The 13,675-nt window shown below is 34.8% G+C and overlaps 1 long non-coding RNA gene across 1 annotated transcript in view; it reads right to left on the bottom strand.

Moving 5' to 3' along the window:
* Positions 1-12,665, bottom strand: part of LOC147843047 (uncharacterized) — a 28,571-nt gene extending 15,906 nt beyond the window's left edge. Inside the window, exons 1-2 of the long non-coding RNA XR_015495368.1 lie at positions 11,921-12,665; positions 10,738-10,891 (exon numbers count right to left, since the gene is read on the bottom strand). This is a non-coding gene — a long non-coding RNA (uncharacterized LOC147843047). The remainder of the gene's footprint in view (positions 1-10,737; positions 10,892-11,920) is intronic.
* Positions 12,666-13,675: the final 1,010 nt, after the last annotated feature.

Genomic DNA, 13,675 nt, shown 5'->3' with positions numbered 1-13,675 from the left:
CAGCCGAGGCTCGAATCAGTGACCTTCTTGCTGTGAGGCGACATCACTATCTACTGCGCCACTGCATCGCACGCTTCTGGTTCATGTGGACTTTAATTGTCTCCCAATTGCACCTCAAAGTCTCTGGAATCAAAAGATCAATATATCAATATGCAAAAGTGATTGGCTGATGGGGGAAATATTCAAATAGCTGCAACAAAGGCTTTTAGAACAACATTACTCGCCAAATAAAACATCTCTAGGGGTGGCACGGTGGCTCAGTGGTTAACACTGTTGCCTTACAGCAAGAAAGTCGCTGGTTAGAGTCTCGGCTGGGTCCGTTGGCATTTTTGTGTGGAGTTTGCATGTTCTCTCCATGTTGACAGGTGCTCCGGTTTCCCCCACAGTGCAAAGACTTGCAGTATAGGTGAAGTATAGGTATAGGAATAGTGTGTGAGTGTGTTTCCCAGAACTGGGTTGGGGCTGGAAGGGCATCCGCTGTGTTAAACATATGCTAGAATAGTTGGCGGTTCATTCTGCCGTGGCGACCCCTGATAAATCAGAGACTAACCTGAAAGAAAATGAATGAATAAAACGTCTTTACCTGTCAAATTAAACTTTTTTTGTTAAAGCTACAACCCCTCATTTTTTGTGGGTTAAAAATGACCCAAAATCTAATTTTGAGTAATTAAGTAGCTTCAAGCATTTACAACAACACAAAAACACTACTTTCGTTATTCTCATTATTAACAGCAGGCTTATTAGTTGTCTTTTGTTAAGAAACTTTGTTTATTATTAATGCTTATAAAGTTAATATTCATTCATTAATTTTCCTTCGGCTTAGTCTCTTATATATCAGGAAACCCAGGCTCATTCTGATTATGTGCCCTGATATACATTAATGGAGAAAGCAAAATACGTTCCAGGAGGTGTATATATATATTTTTTGTTGCAGTTTTTGTTTTAACGAATCCACCAGAGTCCGCAGTGTAAGCGTTTTCATTTTTCAAATTTCTCTTGCTAATGCCATTCACGCCTGTTCATCTTGTGTAAATCCACCAGAGGCCGCTGTCGACTGACTTACAGAACAATTGACCAACCGACTGATCCCCCTTCACCATCCCCTTCTCCTAAACCCAACCAATAGTGTTTTAAAAAGCACCAATTGACCCACCCACCCACTTCCCTAAACCCAACCGCAATGTTTTGAAAAGCAAGCCAGAAAAAGTCCCCTGATTTTTACCATTATTTCTAGTGGAAAAGTAATCTAATTACAGTTACTAGTTACTTTGTAACCAATTACACCCAACACTGATCCCAACAAACCATACATCAACAAAAAGCCTACTTTACAGCTTTCAGATTATAAATAAATCTTAGTATGAGAAAACTGACCCTTAAGACCTTTTTTCTTTTCCTATTTTAGAGTTGAAAAGGCACACATTTCACGCAGCGACTCACCGGTAAGTGTTAGATTAGCCTACATAGCTGTTTCCCTTTTAGCTGTTAATGCTATAGTCACCATTCCTAGTAGACGAGGCTATATTTGTGTGAGTCACGCAACTCTTTGTATGTGCAACATGCATTTTCATCTTTGAAAAAGCACAGAACATCCCTGCTTGCCAATTGATGGTTTTCTCTGGAAACAGTACTAGAAACACAGGCTTTTTCGGAGTGTGTTAATTATGTTGGCTTGACAAAGCTAACATACTGTTATGGTACAAACTTAGGTTCATTTTTATCCGCTTCAAAATCCCCAAGCTGAGACCAAAACGCCTGAATGTAACATCCTGGAACTGCCAAACTACATGAGGCCTGTAAAATACGTCCGACTGACCTTCGGGCTGAATATTCAGAGTTTGTCCTGTTGAAGTTTTGGTTTTAATTTCTAAAAACTGACCTTTTCAAACAGCCAAAAGTTCACTGCTATGTCGAGGTTAGGTGGTGAGCACCATACACGACCTGACAAAAGTCTTGACGCCTATCCAAGTTTTAGGAACAACACATAATAACTTGACTTCTAGTTGATCATTTGGTACCAGAGGTGGTTTATATGAAAGGTAAAGGCCTCTAGATTACGCTTATTGTAAAAAATGTAAAGCGGCACAACTGTTCTACACTGATAATTATAAGAATTGTTTATTGACACTGAAAATAAGCTATGAATTCATCTGTTATCTAAAGTGTACTGTTTCACTTACTCCCCATTCACACGGGGTATCAGCTTCAACGCTTCCCATTCACTTTAAATGGGTGACGTCAAGCGTTGCCGAATTGTGGATCCTGCTGCGCCGCTTCAGTGGCATTGCTTGCTGCAGAAGTTGGGACTTGCTCAACTTTTCAAGCGCCGACGGAAGCGTCAGCCAATCAGATCGCTGTATGCAAATACACCAGCTCAGACAGTAGTCGATTGCTGACTAATTTCATTGGCTGACGCTGCTATGACGATCGCGTCAGCGCCAGCTTCAGACACACCCTCTGTCAAGCGTTGACGCTGAAGCCCCGTGTGGATGGGGCGTTATGCTTTGGTATATATTAATAGACTTAATAACCTGTTTAATCAAAATTAAAATAGTACACTTGTATACAACTAGTACACTGCAAAAATGATTTTCTCATTTAGATTTTTTTGTCTTGTTTCTAATAAAAATATCTAAAAATTCTTAAATCAAAAATCATTTTAGATATACTTTATGTTGCGAGTATTTTAATAACACTATACACTACAAAAATGCTTTTCTTAGTTAATATTTTTGCCTTGCTTCTAGTCCAAACTTTGAAATATTCTAAAATTAAGAAGCATTTTCTAGACAGGAAAAATATACTGTCTCGTTTTCAAAAATAACGATCAATATCAAATTAAGTTTTTCTATAAAACAACCTAAATAATCTGCCAATAAGTTAAGCACGGTGCGACACCATCGGCTCACAGCAAGAAGGTTGCTGGTTTGAGCCCCGGCTGGGTCAGTTAGCATTTCTGTGTGGAGTTTGCATGTTCTCCCGATGTTTCGTATGGGTTTCCTCCGGGTGCTCCGGTTTCTGCTGTAGCGACCCCAGATTAATAAAGGGACTAAGCCAAAAAGAAAATGAATGAATAAATGAATGAACAATGCTATAACTATGAAATTAATTTAAAAAAAATCTAAAATTAATCAATCTAAAAATTGTGATATTATATGTATGAGAAACTATATAATAATAAATCAATGAATAATAAATTAATTATACAAACAAGTTTTAAAACATCTGTTAAATGGAATATGCATCTGGGACATATACATATATATATATATATATATATATATATATATATATATATATATATATATATATATATATATATATATATATATATATATATATATTATATATATATATATATATATATATATATATATTATATATATATATATATATATATATATATATATATATATATATATATATATATATATATATATATATATATATATATATATATATACACACACACACACACACATGGGGGGTAATTTATTTTAAAATATAGTGTATATATTTTATTTTCAGAATTATGAAATATGTATGTGTGTGTGTGTGTGTGTGTGTGTGTGTGTGTGTGTGTGTGTGTATGTATATATATATATATATATATATATATATATATATATATATATATATATATATATATATATATATATATATATATATATATATATATATATATATATATTTACATGGCTTTTAAAATGGGTTGATGTCTGGTATATGGTAAAAATACCAACTATTACACTGTGAAAATTTTCTCTTCTTAATCCATAAATATATAATTATTGAAAGTGCAAAAGATGTGTTAGTGTCGTTTAATGGGAAACAAACTGTCATGTGTGCTTTTGCGTGTGTGTGTGAGCAGCTGGCTGTCTTGTTTATTGTTTATTGCAGGCACAGAGCGAGTGATTATGCATTTATAATTGATTTATCTTTAAGTGCACTGCTGAAGTGTATAATGGTGGTGTAGCATAACTGTGACCTTACTAACACTGCAGACGCTTCTCGCTCACATCCCCGAACAGCAGACGTGATGCATTTAACATCGATTTCCCTCACTGACAAATATATACACTGTTAAAAAAAATCTAACAGCAACATACCGTTTTCCATTAAAACAGTAATGTGCTGTAGAAAACAATGCAGTCTGGGATACTTTTTTATTGACAATATTATGGAACTGCTGTTCATTTATGAACAATTTTCTTTACTTTGCTGCTTTAAATAAATAAAAATCTATATTATGTAAAAGTTAAAACAGGACGGTTATAAAAAAGACACGAAAAAGTCAGCAAAATTCAATGTTCAGTTATTAGAAACTGTTTTGAACTGTTTCAAATTGTGAAATGTTTCCCTTCATTATGATTTGATTCATTTTAATTAAGAGTATGTTTTGATTGGTCTCCTTTTTAATTTTATTATAATTTAAAAAAATCTGCATAAATACTGCATATATGCATTAGACAAAATAGAGGTGTAAATTAATTTACAGTATGAATACAGTAATTTTACAGTAGATTGCTGTAATCTATGTTGCCTGTACTTTACCTTAAATTAAAGAGAAAAAAAAATATGCTGTATATTAATATTACAGTAAGAGATTGTAAAATTGTTTCACAGAATGCATACTGTTAAATTACAGTACTGCCAGTCCTTTACTATGTATATGTATTTTTTTACCATTTAGACTTTTGCTTATTGTGGAGTGAGAAAAAAATATATATAATGTTATCATAAAAGCATTTATTTATTTTTTTTTTTAAAAAAGGGTTTTAAAAGTAATTACAGTATGGAAACCATAATTTTACAGTAGATTGCTGGATGTCTATGTTGCCACATAAATGGCAGAAGGAAAAACCTTGGATATGCTGTATTACATTTTTACAGTAAAATGTTGTAAAATAGTTTCACAGAATTTATACTGTTAAATTACAGTACTGCCAATACTTTACCATTTTTACATCAGTACATACATTTTTATCAAGTACGTTTTGCTTAATATGAAGTATACTTTATAAAATAATGTTATCTAAATTAAAATAATCAGATTAAATGCAGCATTTTTATTTTACAGAAAGGGGCTGTAAAAGTAATTTTACAGTAGATTGCTATAAATCTATGTTGCCAGTACTTTACCGTCTAAATTTATTTATATATTTTTACCAGTTATGCTTTTACTTAATGTGGAGTGAAATGTAAGCTATAATGTTACTTTAAATTAAAATAATCTGATTAAATACAGCATTTATTATACAGAAAAGGGCTGTAAAAGTGATTACACTATGAATACAGTAATTTTACAGTAGATAGCTGGAAACTATGTTGCCAGTACTTAAAAAAGTTCAAGTACGGTAAATTTAAGAGGTGAAAACTGATTTATGCTGTGTTTTATTGTTACAGTATTGTAAAATGGTTTCACAGTATATTTACTGTTAAATTACAGTACTGCCAGTGCTTTAGCATTTATATTTATTTTTTAAATCATTTTTGCGTTTGCTAAATGTGGAGTGAAATTTAAAATATGTTATCATAAATTAAAAATTTCAGAAAAATATACAGCATTTATTATTTGTTTGACAAAAAAGGGCTCTAAAAGTAATTACAGCACAAATACAGCAATTTTACAGTAGATTGCATGAATCTATGTTGCCAGTACTTATTGTAAAATAGTTTCACAAAATACAGACTGTTAAATTGCATTATCATTTACATGTATTTCTTTTTATCAGTTATGCTTCTGCCTAATGTAGAGTGAAATGTAAAATATGTTATCATCAATTAAAATCAGAATAAATACTGCATATATTTTGTTTTTACAGATTAGAGCTGTAAAAGTGCTTACAGTATTTTGCAGTAGACTAATGGAATCTCTGTTGCCAGTACTTTACCGTAAATTGAAGAATTAAAAAATGGATACTGTAATACATTGTAAAATTGTTTCACAGAAAGCATATTGTTAAATTACAGTACTGCCAGTACTTTGCCATATATATTAGCTTTTTTTTATGTGGAATGAAGTTTTAAATATAATGTTATAAATTAAAATAATTATAAAAAAATACTGCATATACTTATTTTACAGAAAAGGGCTATGAATACAGTAATATATTGCTGGAATCTATGTTGCCAGTACTTTACCGTAAATTGAAGAGAAAAAAAAACAGGATATATGCTGTATTTTATTTTTACAGTAAGAGATTGTAAAATAGTTTACAGAATGCATAATGTTAAATTACAGTACTGCCAGTACTTTACCATTTATGTCCTTTTTTACCAGTTACATTTTTGCCTTATGTGGAGTGAAGTTTTAAATATAATGGTGTCATAGGTAAAACAATCAGAAAAAACACTGCATACATTTATTTAACAGAAAAGGGCTGTAAAAGTGATTACAGTATCAATACACTAATTTTACAGTAGATTGTTGGAATCTATTTTGCTATCAAAGTAAATTGAAAGGAAAAAAGATATATGCTGTGTCTTGTTTTTACAGTATTACATTGTAAAAGAGTTACACAGAATGCATAGTTAAATTACAGTACTGCCAGTACTTTTTGCATATATATTTTTATCAGGTATGTTTTGCTTAATAGGAAGTGAACTTATAAAATAATATTTTACCAGTTATACTTTTACTTAATGTGGAGTGAAATTTAAAAAGTTATTATAAATTTAAATAATAAAAAAAATAAAAAAAATACTGCATTTATTTTTTACAAAAAGAGCTGTAAAAGTAATCAGTCATTTTACAGTAGATTGCTGGATTCTATGCTGCCAGTAATTTACCGTAAATTGAAGAATAAAAAAAAAATGCTGTATTTTATTTTTAGAATATATATATTTTTTAATTCCCAAAATGGATACTGTTAAATTACAGTGATGTCAGTACTTTACCATTTATATGAATTTTTTAATCAGGTAAGTATTATACCATAATGATGATGAGGGGCAAAGCAGTGGTGCAGAAGATAGTGCTGTCGCCTCACAGCAAGAAGGTCGCTGGTTCGAGCCTCGGCTCAGTTGGCGTTTCTGTGTGGAGTTTGTGGAGTTCATGTTCTTCCTGTGTTCGTGTGGGTTTCCTCCGGGTGCTCCGGTTTCCCCCACAGTCCAAAGACATGCGGTACAGGTGAATTGGGTAGGCTAAATTGTCCGTAGTGTATGAGTGTGTGTGGATGTGTGTGTGGATGTTTCCCAGAGTTGGGTTGCGGCTGGAAGGGCATCCGCTATGTAAAAACTTGCTGGATAAGTTGGCGGTTCATTCCGCTGTGGTGACCCCCGATTAATAAAGGGACTAAGCTGACAAGAAAATAAATGAATGAATGAATCAATGATGAAGTGAAATTAATAATATAATGTTTTCATAAATTAAAATAATCAGAAAATATACAGTATTTATTTTACAGAATAGGGCTGTAACAGTAATTACAGTATGAATACAGTAATAGATTGCTGGAGTCTAAGTCGCCAGTACTTTACTGTAAATTGAAGGGAAAAACAGATATATGCTATATTTTATTTTTACAGTAACAGACTGTAAAATTGTTTCCCAGAAATTACAGTAATGTCAGTAATTTACCATTTATATGTATTTATCAGTTATAACATTGTTTAATGTTGAGTGAAATGTAAAATAGAACATTATCATAAACAAAAATAATCAGAAAAATAGCATTTTTTTTTTTACGTAATTACAGTACGAATACAGTGATTTTACAGTAGATTTATATATATTTCTTTTTATAAGTTATGCTTTTGCCTACTGTGGAGTGTACTTTACTAAGAATTCAAGGGAAAAAAACAGATAAATACTCTAATTTCTTTTTAAAGTAGACTGTAAAAAGGTTTCCCAGAATGCATACTGTTAAATTACAGTAATGTAAGTACTTTACCATTTACATTTATTTATTTTATCAGTTATGCTTTTGTTTAATGTGGAGTGAAATGTAAAATATAACATTATTATAGATAAAAATAAACAGAAAAAAATGGCATGTTTCTTTTAAAGAAGGCAATGATTCGCACTCAATTGCTTCGTACTGTTTTTATTTGTACTTTTTCTTACATTTTACGGGTGATAACAGACAAACAGACGTTTCGGCACAAAGCCTTCCACTTTGAGGAAGGCTTTGTGCCGAAACGTCTGTTTGTCTGTTATCCCCGTAAAATGTAAGAAAAAGTAAAAATAAAAACAGTATGAAGCAATTGAGTGTGAATCATTACCTTCTTTTGAATAATAGTAACAATCAGAGTAACGCACCAAACCAAAGAAGTAACTAAAAAAAGCGCGCAGGACAAACTTCAGTAACTCTGCACACATGTTTCTTTTAAATCAAATGGCTTAAAATATAATTACAGTATGAATACAGTAATTTTACAGTAGTCTGCTGGAATGTATGTTGGAGGACTTTACTGTAAACTCAAGAAAAACAAACCCGGTATATATGATGCATTTCATTTTAACAGTAATATATTTTTCTGGAATGCATACAGTTAAACTACAGTACTACAAGTGCTTGTGAAATTTAAAATATAATATAAATTAAAATAATAAAATAAAAATAAAAATTCAGCATTTTTTTTCTTTTTTTTCACAGAAAAGGGCTTTAAAAGTAATTACAATACAAATACAGTAATAGATTGCTGGAAATTATGTTGCCACTTGCCAGTATTTTACTGTAAATTGAATGAAAAAAAAGATAAATGCTGTATTTTATTTTTACAGAAACAGATTGTAAAATAGTTTCACAGAATGCATACTGTTAAATTACAGTACTGCCAGTACTTTACTTACCATTTTTTACAGAACTATTTTTTTTACAGTTAGACATAAATCTGTTGACTGTCATGCTGAGACTAGTTATAATGCAAATTAAAAAAAAAAAAAAAGCAACTATAATTTCTTGATTCTAAAGCGCTCAGCTTAAGTATATATTAATGGTGTGATTGATGAGATGTATATAAAAAGGTACAGGAGTTCATAAGCAGTGTTATGTTTGAATCTAAATTTGCTTCAGGCAATGGAAAAAACAAACAATCATCATATCTATATTTGAGAAAAGCATAATAGGTAATAGTGAATTCTGATGCAGAAATAATGCAAGCGATTTTCAATCCATGTTTTCTAAATGATTGAATTAGAGCTCGAGTGGCTGGAGTCGACTCTAAAAGGTCTCCTCTCGTCTGTTTGTTATCGGTTAAATCTTTTTTTTTTTTTTCAATCATGCATAAGCTGGGCTCTCAGAGTTTCTTTCCTTTCTGTTTCTCTGCTCGCGTGCTTTTTTGCTGTGCCCTTTTCTTGGCCTGGAGTTTTACAGTCTTAACGTATGTTTAGGCTTGTTCTGAGGCAAAAGAAATTTCTGCTGTTTTTGATTCATATGCTTGAGACATGAAAAGCAGTGGTTGGCTGCACAGCTTGAATCCTGTAATTTGATGTCTGAGACGTGTCTTTAGGGATGCCAAGGTGTTCTGCACACCTCCTAGAGAGGCTGGAAATGACAGTGTCATTCTCATTGTTTTACGACAGGGGGATTTTCAACTTTGATTAGAATGCAAGACTATATTCAGGCCATGTCCACACTAATATCTTTTGGTTTAAGTTTAACAATAGAACTGAGTCAGTCATTTTGACCATTTTTTTAATTTTGGAGTTTAATTTGTTGAAATAAAACACACATATCTGCACTACCTGATAAAAGTCTTGTCGCCTTTCCAAGTTTTAGGAACGACAAATAATAACTTGACTTCTAGTTGATCATGTTGTATCAGAAGTGGCTTATATGAAAGGCAAAGGCCTCTAGATTATACTTATTTCACCAAAATAAAATATGATCATGCCTTGATTTTTTATTATTTAACTAGGACAATGAGGTCTGACTTTGCTTAGACAAAAGTCTTGACACTTAACAGAAATAATGTACAGTATAGATTGCATCCTTATTCATCTTAACCCAGACATGTTCAACAATGTTCATGTCTGGTGACTGGGCTGGCCAATCATGGAGCACCTTGACCTTCTTTGCTTTTGGTGTGAAGGCTGAAGTATGAGAAGGAGCGCTATCCTGCTGAAGAATTTGCCCTCTTCTGTGGTTCGTAATGTAATGGGCAGCACATTTGTCCTGATACCTCAGGCTGTTGATGTTGCCATCCACTCTGCAGATCTCTCACACGCCCCCATACTGAATATAACACCAAACCATAATGTTTTCTTCACCAAACTTGACTGATTTCTGTGAGAATATTAGTTCCATGTGGGTTCCAATAAGTCTTCTGCAGCATTTGTGATGATTTGGATGCAGTTCAACAGATGCTTCATCAGAAAAAAAATTGCCTTCTGCCTCTTTTCCAAATGATCAACTAGAAGTCAAGTCAACAAGACTTTTGTCAGCTGTTTGCATTTTAATTAAGTCCTTCTGTGAAATTATGTGTCTTCTTACACAGAAAAAAGCACGCAACATACTTCATCACAGTTTTCTTAGCAGCGACAAACGTGTGGCATCATTAAATATGTTATTATCAGATAAATTATAATAAGAAGAACTTGGATAAACTATTTAGAAACCATGAACCATATTAATCCTGTTGAATCAAATAATAGCAGTTATATCTTATTTATCCTACATTATTTCCGGGTTTTCTTCAGGGCCAATTTGGTTTTTACCATTCGACTCGAGCAAGAGACCGTCCTCTGGCCTTCGGAGGAAATTTACAACTGATCACACAATTGTACTTCACTCACATGATATAATGCCAGGGGATCCTGGACAAAAAAGTGCGGATCCAAATGCAGTGTTCATTCAACATGGAATTGGTCAGGCCAGCAACGGTCAACACAGGGGCAATCGGAAGAATCGTAGTCAAACAACAGGTAGATGTTTTAGTTGGCAGGCTACAGACAGAAATATACAATAAAACAAGGCAAAGGTCTAAACACGACAAAGCAATGCAAGAGAAAACAAGTTGCAATATTCACAAATAGTAATATAAGACTCAGCACTGATTTGTGTGTGCGCGCTGTATAACTATCCAGGTAGCCAAGAGTTCTGGCCCAGATTTGGCAAAAATCTGACATAGAAGGTATTTATCTGGCACTGGCATACAGCGCATGGGCCAAACATGACCCAGGTTTGGCAGGGGTGGCACCGTTTTTCAAGAGCCCATATTATAGATGAAATAGGGTCATATTTTGGTTGTAAGGGTCTCCAACAACAGTCTAATATGCATGCAATGTCAAAAGACACTTTCATTATCTTGTAATCTGCATTTATTTTTTCCTAATTATCCCAGCGACTCCCATATGAATCGTCCAGTGATTCATTTGTTCCCAAAGCCCTCCTTAGCGCAAAGCTAATCTGCGCTGATTGGGCCGATGACAGTCTGCTGCGATTGGTCAACACTGACTGCCTTCAGCACGAGACAGAGTGAAATACCCAGCAGCTAATCAACAATATAAAAGTAGTCAGTGCATACACGCTCGATAGTGTAAGGCGTGAATTTTGGCTGCCAGTGGGTGAATGTAAATACAGACGATGGACTTGAAAATACAGACGACTGACTATTTTATTGAGCAAAAACTCTAAGAACTGGCGAGGAGATCTCCTAGCTTGTCACACTCTGCTTTTTACACACACACACAAACATATTGCCCTCCTCCTCGGACAACAACGCACGCACACACACACACACACACACACACATAACCCTCCTCCTCGGATGGCAACGCACACACGCACACACACATTACCCTCCTCTGTAAACAAAGCGGCACGCGTCGCATTTTTAACGTGGCTTTACACGCGATATGAGAATATAGCGAGTTAACCTGATACAGTACACGCGGTTACAAGTAACAAATCACAACTAAATTCATTTGCAAGCTAGAGTCAACGAAGCAACAACTTTAATCACATGTACTTACACTTAAGAAATGAAGGAAGAAACCGATTCATGTTCTGACATGTCCATCAGTACTCTTTACTGATCCTTCCTTTAACAAACGGCAGATGAAGTCTTCTTTGTAGCATGTAGTTTCCAGAAGCACTCAAACTGCCCAAGGCTGCGCTAATGCTGAGTGTTCATCTTTGGGTAGAGACTCAATAATATCCATCTGCAGTTTGCGACTGTGTGTGTGTGTGTGTGTGTGAGGCTTTTTCTGTGTTAGAGGGCGGGAGTGCAGATTTCAAATCTCCCGGGTTTGCGCGCGGAACTACTTTGTTTCGGTATTACGTCATGGCGAAACACCTAATGACTCGTTATCAAGACGACTCGTTTGAAGCACTATGAGTCGACTCTTTTATAGATGAATCAATAGTTTTAAACACTGTACACTTACAGATTTAAGCCTTAGCTGGATATTTCACTTCACTTAGAGCTGTGTTACACACTACATAGAAGGGCATTTTCAAAAACCCATAATAGGGGCTCTTTAAGGCAGCACAATATACTTGGGCCAGATGTAAATTGTAATGTTTGGCCCAGATGTTAATAATTGATATGTGGGCCATGTAAGTTTGGCCTATCTTGACCCACATTTTAAAATACATTTTTACTAATTTCAAAAAAAAAAAAAAAAGTCTGCCAATCGCGTTTCGAGAGAAAGCAAGCCCAATGATTGATGGGATTATCAATTTTATTGCAGTCGTGACACACCAACATATCTGGCCAAGTTCAGGCTCAGTTATGGGTTATTAACTTGGCTAAGACTTGACCCAGATATGGTCCATGTTTAGCCCTTGTCTGGAAGCCAGACTTTGTCCAGTTATGTACCATAATTGACTGCAGCATGTTGGCCAAGCAAAAGCTGATTCAAGAGTTCACACTTAGCTTATAATCAATACAGCGTAATTGGCATGCTGTCCTATGCTGCCCCTTAATATCCTCGAGCCCGGGGCTCCCTCCTGTTAGAAGGGCTAGAGGGGAGTTCGAGCTCAGGTAGGTCTCGAGAACTCCCCTGCTTGTCGCAATGTTAGAAGTGTAAACTAAGGTTGTCTTGGGTGATAAATTTGGTTTAGTCGATTGGCTATGGTGTATGTTTTTGGATGGTTGGGGGAAACCGGGGGAAACCCATGCTAATGAGGTGAAAGCCGTGTTGATCAAAAGCCCGTGATCCTCTCGAAATTAGTTTACAAATAAACCACACTTCAAGTGTTCACACTTAACTTATAATCATGGAGCGTAATTGGCATGCGGTCCTGGGAGAGAGCCCTGAGCTCGTAATATCTTCAAGCCTGAGGCTCCCTCTCGTTAGAAGGACGAGAGGGGAGTTCGAGCTCAGGTATGTCTCGAGAACTCTCCAAAAGGCTTTTTGCATGCATGGGACAGCAGCCGCATATTGAAGTGCCCCCCAAAAAGCGAGAGGTCAATGCTATATCTGGCTGCTGGATATGAATTGAAGGTTCCTGCGGGAGTTAAGTTGTAACAGGCTCTTAGGAGTCTGATGTTGGTTTGGGGGAAGCTGATTGACTCGAGGATGCTGGATTGCAGGAAGCTTATGCAGGTTTGGAGCTGGGTGTGCGCGAGACGGGGTGGGTTTTTGAGTTAAGGACTCCTGCAAGAAAGGGGGTTAAGGGGCAGGTTGGGCAGCGGGGCATTGGAGTTGTTGTTGTTGTTTGTTCTCCGTATCGATAGGTTAAACAGTGCGATGCTGGAGTGTTTTGTATCAAGAAACATTCTT

Source organism: Danio rerio, chromosome 7, assembly GCF_052040795.2.
Source record: "Danio rerio strain M-AB ecotype USA chromosome 7, GRCz13ab, whole genome shotgun sequence".
In the NCBI taxonomy this organism is placed as follows: domain Eukaryota; kingdom Metazoa; phylum Chordata; class Actinopteri; order Cypriniformes; family Danionidae; genus Danio; species Danio rerio.
This window is presented reverse-complemented; position numbering and strand designations above follow the sequence as displayed.